Here is a 10,448-nt window from a genome sequence, read left to right as displayed (position 1 = left end):
TCCCAGAAGATTTGTGCAGAATAGGTACTTTAACAGTCCAAGAATATTGTCACTGATTTGCTGACTTACTTTGTTGGCTCCTCCGGCTCCCACTAGATCTCCTTCTTCAACTTCCCTCAGTTCTAGGTCAGGTAGACAGCCATCTCTATGGTTGGCTATACCACCTTATCCTGCAGCACCCTCCACATCATCACAAGCAGAGTCATTGGGAGACACACATGGTTCCAGTTTGTGATTGCTGTCCTCCACTTTATGTCCATCTTCTGACCCTACTGGTCCTTAAAAAAAAAAAAAAGAAAGAAAGAAAGAAAGACTTTTATATATGCTGTGTAACCAGTTCCCAAGTGTATATAAGGTCTGTTGCTGTCAGGTGCTGATGAGGCAATTTTGACTCTTAGTGACCCTATATGTATCAGAACAAAACACTACCAGTCCTGCATCATGCTAACAAACGTTCTATGTTTAAGTCCGTTGTTGCAGTCACTGTGTCAATCCATCTCATTGAGCATTTTCCCCTTTTTTGCTAACCCTTTACTTGATATCCTTCTTCAGGGACTGATCTCTCCTAATAACATGACAAAGTACGACAGATGAAGCCTGGACATTCTCACTTCTAAGGAGCATTCCTACTGTCTTTCTTCGAAGACAGATGTGTTCATTCTTCAGAAAGCCCATAGTATATTCAATATTCTTCATCAACATCATAATTTAAACATATCAAGTTTTCTGTACTCTTCCTTATTCATTGTCCAGCTTTCACTTACATATAAGGCTATTGAAAAGACAATGGCTTTGGTCAGCTGAACTTTAGTCCTCAAAGTGACATCTTTGGTCTTTAACCCTTAAAGGAGGTCTTTTGCAGAGATTTTCCCAATGCAATGTGTCATTTTATTTCTTTACTGCTGCTTCCATGGACATTAATTGTAGATCAAAATAAAACAAAGTCCTTGATCATTTCAATCTTTCCTCCATTTATCATTTATCATGTTGTTGCTTATTGGTGCAGTTGTGAGGATTTTTGTTTTCTTTATGTTGAAGTGCAATCTATACTATAGTCTTGGATCTTCATCAATAAATACTTCAAATCTTCTTCACTTTCAGCAAGCAAAATTGTGCCATCTGCATATCACAAGCTCTTAACGAGTCTTCCTTCAGTCTTGATTCTACATTCTTCTTCACAAATTCCAGCTTCTTGGATTAGTTGCTCAGCATCCAAATTGAATAAAGATACAACCCTGACACACACCTTTCCTGATTTTAAACCATTCAGTATTCCTTGTTATGTTTGAATGACTGCCTCTTTGTCTATGTACAGGTTCTTCATGAACACAATTAACTATTCTGGAATTTTCCATTCTTTGCAATGTTGTCCATAATTCGTTATGTTCTACACAGTCAAATGTCTTTGCATAGTCAACAAAACATGGGTAAACATTTCATGGTACTCTTCTTTTTAGCAAAAACACATCTGACATCAGCAGTGTGACCCCTCTCTCTGTTGATGTCCTCTTCTGAATCCAGCTTGAATTTCTGGCAGTTTCCTGTCAACGTACTGCTGCAACTGTTTTTGAATTATTTTTAGCAAAATTTTACTTGCATTTGATATTGATATTGTTTGATAACACTTTATTGGATCACCTTTCTTTGGAAAGGGCACAAATATGAATCTCTTCCAGTCAGTTACCCAGGTACCTGTCTTTCAAATTTCTTGGCATAAATGAGTGAGGCTTCTAGAATTGCATCCTTTTGTTGAAACATCTCAATGGGTATTCTGTCAATTACTCGAGCCTTGTTTTTTGCCAATCCCTTCAATGCAGCTTGGACCGCTTCCTTCTTCATTCAATACCATTGGTTCTTGATTATATGCTACCTCCTGAAAATGTTGTATATTTTTTTGGTACAGTGACTGTGTATTCCTTCTATTTTCTTTTGTTACTTCCTGCATCATTCAATATTTTGCCTATAGAATGCTTCAATATTGCAACTCGAGTCTTAAATTTTTTTCTTTAGTTCTTTCAACTTGAAAAACACCCAGCATGTTTTTTCCTTTTGATTTTCTAACTGCAGGTCTTTACACATTTCATTATAATAAGTTATTTTGTCTTTTCTAGCCATCCTTTGAAATCTTTTGTTCAGCTCTTTTACTTCATCATTTCTTCCATTTGGTTTAGCTACTCTCCATTTAAGAGCAGGTTGTGGAGTCTTTTTGGACATCCATTTTGTTTTTTTCTTCCTTTCCTGTCTTTTTATGACCTCTTACTTTCTTCATGTATGATGTCCTTGATATCATGCACAATTTGTCTGGTCTTTGGTCATTGGTGTTCAGTGTGCCAAATCTATTATTCAGGTGGTATCTAAATTCAGGTGAGATATATTCAAAGTTGTATTTTGGTTCAAATTAAAACAATTTCCTTTTTAATTTCCTTCAGATTCAACTTAAACTTTTAATGGAGCAACTGAAGGTCTGCTCCACAGTCAGCCCCTAGCATTGTTTTGACTAATGATATTGAGCTACTCTATTGTCTCTTTCCACAGAGGTAGTCAATTTAATCCCTGTGTATTTCATCAAAGTCCGTGTGTATAGTCAGAGTTTATGTTGAGAAGTATTTCAGCAAAGTCTATTTGTATAGTCAGAGTTTATGTTGAAAAAAAAGATATTTACAATGAATAAGTTAATGATCTCACAAAATTTTATCATACTATCTCCAAAATAATTTCTGTCACCAAGATTATATTTTCCAACTACCAATGCTTCTTCATTTCCAACATTCATATTCCAACCAGTAATTCTCAATACATCTTGATTGCATATTTGGTCAGTTTCAGACTGTAGAAGTTGGTAAATATCTTCAATGGCTTTATCTTTGGTTTCAGTGGTTGGTGCATAAATCTGAATAATAATTGTGTTCATTGGTCTTCCCTTTATGTATATGGATATTGTTCTTTCACTGACAGCATTGAACTTCAGAATTCATCTTGAAATATTCTTTTTGATGATGAATGTGACAATGTTCCTCTTCAATTTTCTATTCCTGGCATAGTAGACCATATATTGTCCAATTCACAATGACCAACACCAATCTATTTCAGTTTGCTATTGCATAAGATATAGATCTTTATGCATGCCATTTCATTTTTGACAACTTTCAGTTTTTCTAGATTCATACTTCTAACATTCCATGTTCCAATGATTATTGGATGTTTGTTGTGGTTTCTTCTCATTTTGAGTCATGCCACATCAGATAATGAAGGTACAAAATGAAGGTCTGTCTTAGTCTGCATGTTCTGCTGAAATTTGTCCACCATGGGTGACCCTGTCTCTATTTGAAATACTGGTGGTATAGCTGTCAGCATCACAGCAACAGTCAAGTCACCATAGTACAACAAACTGACAGATGATTGGTGATACATAAGGTTGAATATCTGTAATAAATACCTATGATAAATCCCTTATTGAATATTGACACTGTGACTGTAACAATGGGCTCAAGCATAGCAACAATTTTTAGTATGTCACAAGCTGGGATAGGGTTTATTTCTGTTGTACACAGGGTGGCTATCAGTCAGAACCAACTTGACAGCCCCTAACAACAGTAACAAGAACATTGCATATAACTCATTGTGACTCTGTTTCTCTGATCATGCTCTAACGAATAGAACTTTTTTATCATCAGAGATCACACATTTTTAAAGCATATGAATTATGGACCTGCTCAGCTAAGGAAAAGAGTAATTGATTACCTTGTCAAATCTTCCCTTTTAGAGTACATTCTTGTATAATGAAGTATCATTTTTTAAGTAATACAAATGTTCATTTTCATACTTTTACATTCCAATATTTTTTTCATGTTCCAGTTTTTCTGATTTCAGAGGTACTCATGAACTAGTGTGATATTTACCATTCTCTTAACAGTGCTGGGTAGATCTTCCTATGCAGTACAAATGGTTAATGCTCTTGTATGTTAACTGAAAGATTGGTATTTTGAGTCACTCAGAGGCACCTAAGAAGAAAGGCTAAGCAATCTGCTTTTGAAACATCACAGTCATTCAAAATCCAATGGAGCACAGTGCTAATCTGACACACACAGGTTTACCATGAGTTGGAATCAACTCAATAGCAATTGTTTTGTTGTTGGTGGTGGTGGTGGTGGTTCTGGGTGGGAGAGTTGTGGAGTTTGGCTGAATGTTTAGAATTAGATGGACAGCTCTAGGTGGTTCACATAGTTTGTGTACTCATTGGCGGTTACCAGATAGATTGAAACTTCTAATAAGTTCACAAATCATGGATCCCACCTCGCTCTGCTCTGAAGCAGCACAATTCCAGATAATTGGTCTTATACTTTTCATCTAAGTTCCAGAGCTTCTCCCTTCCTCTCAGTGCATGTGGGCTAATTCCACTGTGACAAATATTTTCCCCACAGAGGAAACAAAGCTTCATGGACTTGATTCCACGAGATCCTTCAAGAGAAGAATCTGCTGGACAGATTGATCTGGGAAGTCCATGATGTATGGAACAAAAAGACACTACCTATGAGTACTGTGGAGGCGACATCCAAATGGAAAACTTCCACACCCATACTTGCTTTTTTAATTCAAAATATTAAAGCACAGTTAACTTTGCTATTTATGTTCAATTGTGAACTTTTTAGAAAAAGATAATTCATGGGAAGAAATAACATAACTAAAAGAATATTCATGTGCATCTGCTATAAGTATACAAGTGTACCTCTGGGAATTTGGACAAATAACAGCTCTGGGTCTCAAATTCCTCATTTATAAAACAAGAAATTTGGCTACAGTGACAGTGAAGTTTCTTTCTAACTGTAACCTTTGCAATGAAATTTCACTTCCAGGGGCTTGATTTCAAATGCATTAGCACTTGATGGCTGTAGCAACAGAGGATTTAAAAGTACTGCTGAGACAATATTAGGTGGCATATTATCCCTATTTAGGCCCTCAATTATAGCTCTGCCAAGCTCAGCCCCAACTTAGAAGTTGCCCTGTTCTTGAGCCCTGCTCAGCAATTTTTTTTTTTCCCTTTTTTTTTTCTGTGAAGACCATTTGAGTGTTTCTGTTATACATCTTGGTTGCCATGCAAACTTGGCTCACAGAAGCCTGAAACAAACCCCAAACACCTTCTTACATACTTGCTTTATGACATTTTATTTGAATGCCAATTTAACAAGTTTATAGTAAATGGAGGATATGGTAGGGGACTAAAATAACACCATAGTCTTTGAACACTCTAATCTGAGCTTAATAATTTTAAGATTTTTAGACATTTGTAACTCAATCTATGGACATAATCTAGGTACTTGGGTAAAGATGTTATGCATGGAGCTCAGAAAGATTGTACTGGATCAAATAACACAGTGGTTCCAAAGGAAACGAAATCTTTTTAAAACCCTCAAACATCAGTTTAAACTGTTAACTTTAATTTTATTTTAAATTCATGTTAAAGTAATTGCATCAAGCTGGGATTAGGTACCGTCTCTGAATCTCCTTCTACAGAGTTAACCATTTCATGTATTAGAAATACAAATAGAATTATTTAAAACAAACTAACAAACTCACTGCCATTGAGTGGATTCTGACTCATAGTGACCCCTCTGGGTTTCTGAGGCAGTAAATCTTTACGGAAGTAGATTGCCCAGTCTTCCTTCTGCAGAGTGGTTGGTGGGGGCAGTTAACACAGGATATAAATTTCTTACTCAATACCCCTATGTCCTTCACCCCCAGCCTTGATATCAGTCACCTATCTCTCATCTGATGGGAGGTAGAGCATCCATCAGAGCATATTATCTGATGGATCAGACCCCAGATACTGTACCCAATTCCTTGAACAAAGTGACATTTTAGCCAATATTTTATTCATTCAGAGCAGGAATGTTCAAACTTGTTTTGCTAATGTTCATAAGACATCAATTCTTAAAAGTGCAACATGGCAGAGCAGAAAGAGCACTGGGCAGAGAGTCATAGACCAGGATTCCAGTGCCTGTTTGGCCACTCTCTAACTTCTTAACTTTAGAAAATTTATATATGTTAGTCCCACTATTCTAAAGTATAAAATTAGGGGGAAGGAATAATAAAATCTTAAGAGTCCTTTCAAATTTTGATGTTTTGGTATTTTTCATTTAACAGTGCTTTATGGAAGTGAGCTGCTAGGAAGGGAACAATCAGTTCAGAGAATCCTACAGAAGCTCTTTCCTTTACTCCTTTTTGTTTTCCTATGACCCCAGACTTTGGCAGATTGGGATGTAGTCAGGAAGTACCCACGTGCTCTAACTTGGGTATCTCAGGCTGTTGTGGAACAGTATCCATATCACTATGTAGGAAAACAAAGAAAGACCTATAACCAAGCATTTTCTTGACAAAATAATACTCCAGCTTCCTATCTACAAGGAGGTACTGAACTTTAAGGAATAGCTAGAAACCTCCAGCAAAGGAGCTACTGTTGGATTAGTCAAAGTTTGCAAGAGAACTGAGTACAAATCAGTTTCAGGATGAATTAATGAGATTGGGCTCTGAAAGGAAAGAAGGCAACAAAGAGACAGTGAAGTCAGAAACACAATATTCAATGGTCAAAGAACAGTCCACATTAGAATAGAGAGTACTTTCTGACCTTGGCTGTTGGGACCAGGCCCAATTCAGAAATTCTCATCCAAGAACCAGAGTTCAATTCTTGTCTACTGGCCCACTGGCACAGTATAGACACATGAGCATACTTCCAGAAGGCATTCAGAACACAGTGCCTGTACCACATCATCCCAAGATCTGAGATAGTATCTCTTTGCCCTAGACAAAGATTCCTCCTTGGAAACCAAGTATCTATTGCTCCATTCAGAAGAATTTCCACATAACTTCCTTTTGTGCTCTTAAAATTCAAGTGCCCAGATGTGATCTTGGAGGCACTTATTGACTCTGCAACTCATGTTTGACACAGAATTCAAAGTCTTTGATTTTCTTTTTTAGCACAAATACAAGGATTTGAATTGGTAATTTTTTTTTCACACTGTGGTCCTTAACATTATTTTCCCAAATAATTTTCCTTCTGCTAAACATAAAGCAAACTTATGTGTAAAATGATCTTCATAGTTTACTTATTTATTTTTGAATTTATAATATGGAGAAGAAATGAAATAGAAGTTTCATCTCAATTTCTTTGTTATACATTTAAAAATATAGCTACATAAAAAATAAAATCATTAAAATATAAGCCGATATTATTTTTTAAAAGTGACATGTAACTATATATGAATTTGGCAGATGATATTTCTACATAAGTATATGTATGAGCTATAAGATCCAACAGGGGACAAAGATATGAAAACTTCTTAGCCCTAACCAAAAACCTTGAGGGAGTGAGTCACTAGGCCTTTGAGCAGGGGGTTTCAAGGTCAGTTGGCATAATAACATCAGGAAAATGATTCTACATTCTGCTTTGGTGAGTAACAGCTGAAGCCTTCAAAACTTGCAAGTGGCCATCTAAGGAGCAACTATTGGTCTCTCCTCATCCAGATCTAAGAAGAGGGAAAAAATTAAAAAAAAAAAAAAAAAAATAGAAACAATTAATCCAAGGGACTAGTGAACCATGTGAACCTCAGCCTCCATGACCCTGAGGCCAGAAGAACTAGATGGTACCTGGCTACCTCTGCCACCCCCTCTGAAAGGGATCTCAATAAGAAAACATGGCAACAGTAGAAGAAATATGTGGAACAAATCTCAAAATAATAGTAATAATAAACAGGCTTACTGGTCTGATAAAAGCTTGTGGAACCCCTGAGGCTATGGCCCTTAGTCACTCTTGAGGCCTGGAATTTACCTCACTCCTGTGGCTCAAATTTTAGCCAAACAATAGACAGATCTCAGAGGCAACTAATAACACCAGGAGGGTATGCATTTCTTAGAACAATCAAACATAAGTGACCAAAAGGGCAGCTTTTGCCCAAGGGTAAATCTCAGAAGACAGAAATGGTTAGGAAAGAAAGACAAAGGGGAATAGTAACCACAGGGAGGAAGTGGGAAGAATGCTGTTACATTACAGGGATTAAAATCAATGTCACAAAACAAAATGTGTATAAAATATTGAATAAAAAATCAATTTATTTTTTAAACTTTCACCACAGCACAATAGAAAGTAATTTTTTTTTAATGACATATATTTCATGTATCTACATAAGTAGAGTCTTATTTTGGCAGGACAAAAATTGAAGCTCAGCTCTTATGTCATATAAGCCAGTGGCTCTCAGTCATTGGGCACAGTCTCCAGAGAAAGATTACACCTCAGGGCCTGGCTCCACACCGAAATCAAAAAGGATAACCACACAAGAGAAACTATCGGTTACAAAAAAGATGAAGCTCAACAATTCAAAGAATTCACTTGTTCAACCAGTGCAGATGCAGGTTTGGAAGAATCTTGAGTGCATACAATTTGGAAGGCCTTCTTTATGAAAAATAGTTCAAAATTACAAAATCAAAATTAAGTATAAAAGTGGGTTTATTTTGAATGAGAAAATACTTCACAAAGATTATGCATTTTGAAAAGCCAGTGAAAACCATACACATCTCAAAATCCAGAAAAACACATAATTTTAATATTATGTACCTCATAATGCATTTTTCCCTATATTTTTGGCTGCATATTGTTTGATCACCTTTTCAAATAAGAAAAATGTTACACAAAGAGAATAAAAATATAATTTAGGTTTTCTTCTAGCATAATTGATAATAATAATAATAATCACTTATACTTTAGGTAGGTCCTTAGGTACCTCAAACACTTTGCACTCTACTGTTATCCCAAAGATTTGTGGTTTCCACCCAGCAGACATAAAAGCCTAGTAATCTGCCTCTGTGAAGATGATAGCCAAGAAAAATCTATGGAGCAGTTCATTCTGTAACACATGGGGTCACCATGAGTTGGAATCGACTCAACAGTAGCACTAACAGCAACATAGTTTAAGCAACTTTATTTTAGTTTTATAATTTGCTATTGATAATGTTGTAGAATTTTAAGATTTGAGGAAACTTCTATTCAGTTTCTTTCATATAAAAACTGCAAGATTTTGAAGAAGAATACCTTCTTCTTCCATACTTGTCTTTTTAAATTTTTTTTTCTCTTCCCAAATTCTTCTGGTGGGGCATCTCAAGACATGTTCATAACACATAGCATCTCTGGTCCTCAATTTCATGTCATGCAATGCCTGATCAGTCTGGAGAGTAGGTGGTAAAAGTATTCCTGGAAACCATTCCTATATGAGGGAAAGTCAGAGTGTAAAGATGCAGAAATCTTAACCAATCTCAGATAAATATCTTGTGTTTGCAAAATTTATAAAAACATATGATAACATGCAAACATTACTAAGATTACTCGCAGGGTCTTGGAAGTGGCCTGTACAAGTGAGAGGACATGACACTTAAGCTTTGTTAGTTTCAGCATAAATCTCTATCTGGACAGTTCAATGAGCTGAGGCTTCAGGCCCTGGTTTCAGGCTTATTTTTCACTCACATCCTTGGATCCAATGTTACCTTGTCCAGGAAGCTCTCCTTGAACCCACAAGACCAGGTGAAGTACCAAAAAAAAAAATGCACGGCTCTCAAGTCGGATCCAACCCATAGCAACGCCTCCTTGGGTTTCTGAGGCGGTATCACTATGGAAGAAGATTGCCCAGCCTTCATCTTCTCCAGTGTCACCCTGTGCTCCCATCTTTAATATATATCACTCTGCATTGTCACATCCATCTACTTACCTATTTCCCCAAGCAGTTTAGATACTCTAGTAAGGGCAGGGTTTGTGTCTTCTTTGCCTCTGCATTTTTGTTGCCTTACACATTATCTAGCACATGTGATGCTCATTCAGTACACAGTGAAAGAATGAAAGAGGGAATAGCTTTTCTTGTTCCTGGGGTTCACTTACCATACTGATGATCCTTGGTTTCAAACCCCTTTGATGAATGCATTGGCAGTGATTACTCACTAAGTTAAAACTTGACCTCCATCTCTGGAATTAACTCTTTCCAAATCCATTTAGCCTTTTTAGCCATGCCTCCTGTTGTAACCTCCCTCCTGAAGGCTACCAGGGTTAATGAAAAAGGAAACATGTACAATCTTTCTTTTCTAATACCACTTTCTCACTCATAAACCTTTCACCGTATTCACGGTATTTTCACACATATATCACTGGATCCTCCCCATCAAAATGGGATGCAGTATGTTGTTGTTGTTGTTGTTATGTGCCATCGAGTCAGATACGACTCATAGTGACCCCTCCTCGGGTTTCCGAGGCAGTATCACTACAGAAGTAGGTTGTCCAACCTTCCTTCCAAGGAGCGGCTGGTGGGTTTGAAACGCCACCCTCCTGGTTAGCAGTCAAGTGCCTTAGGCACTATGCTACCAGAGTATATATCATATATATTACAATAGTGAGAGATTCTATGGGCAAAATATTG

The sequence above is a fragment of the Orycteropus afer genome, unplaced genomic scaffold, assembly GCF_000298275.1.
Source record: "Orycteropus afer afer isolate SDZICR_OR568_19922 unplaced genomic scaffold, OryAfe1.0 scaffold00058, whole genome shotgun sequence".
NCBI classification, from domain to species: domain Eukaryota; kingdom Metazoa; phylum Chordata; class Mammalia; order Tubulidentata; family Orycteropodidae; genus Orycteropus; species Orycteropus afer.
This window is presented reverse-complemented; position numbering follows the sequence as displayed.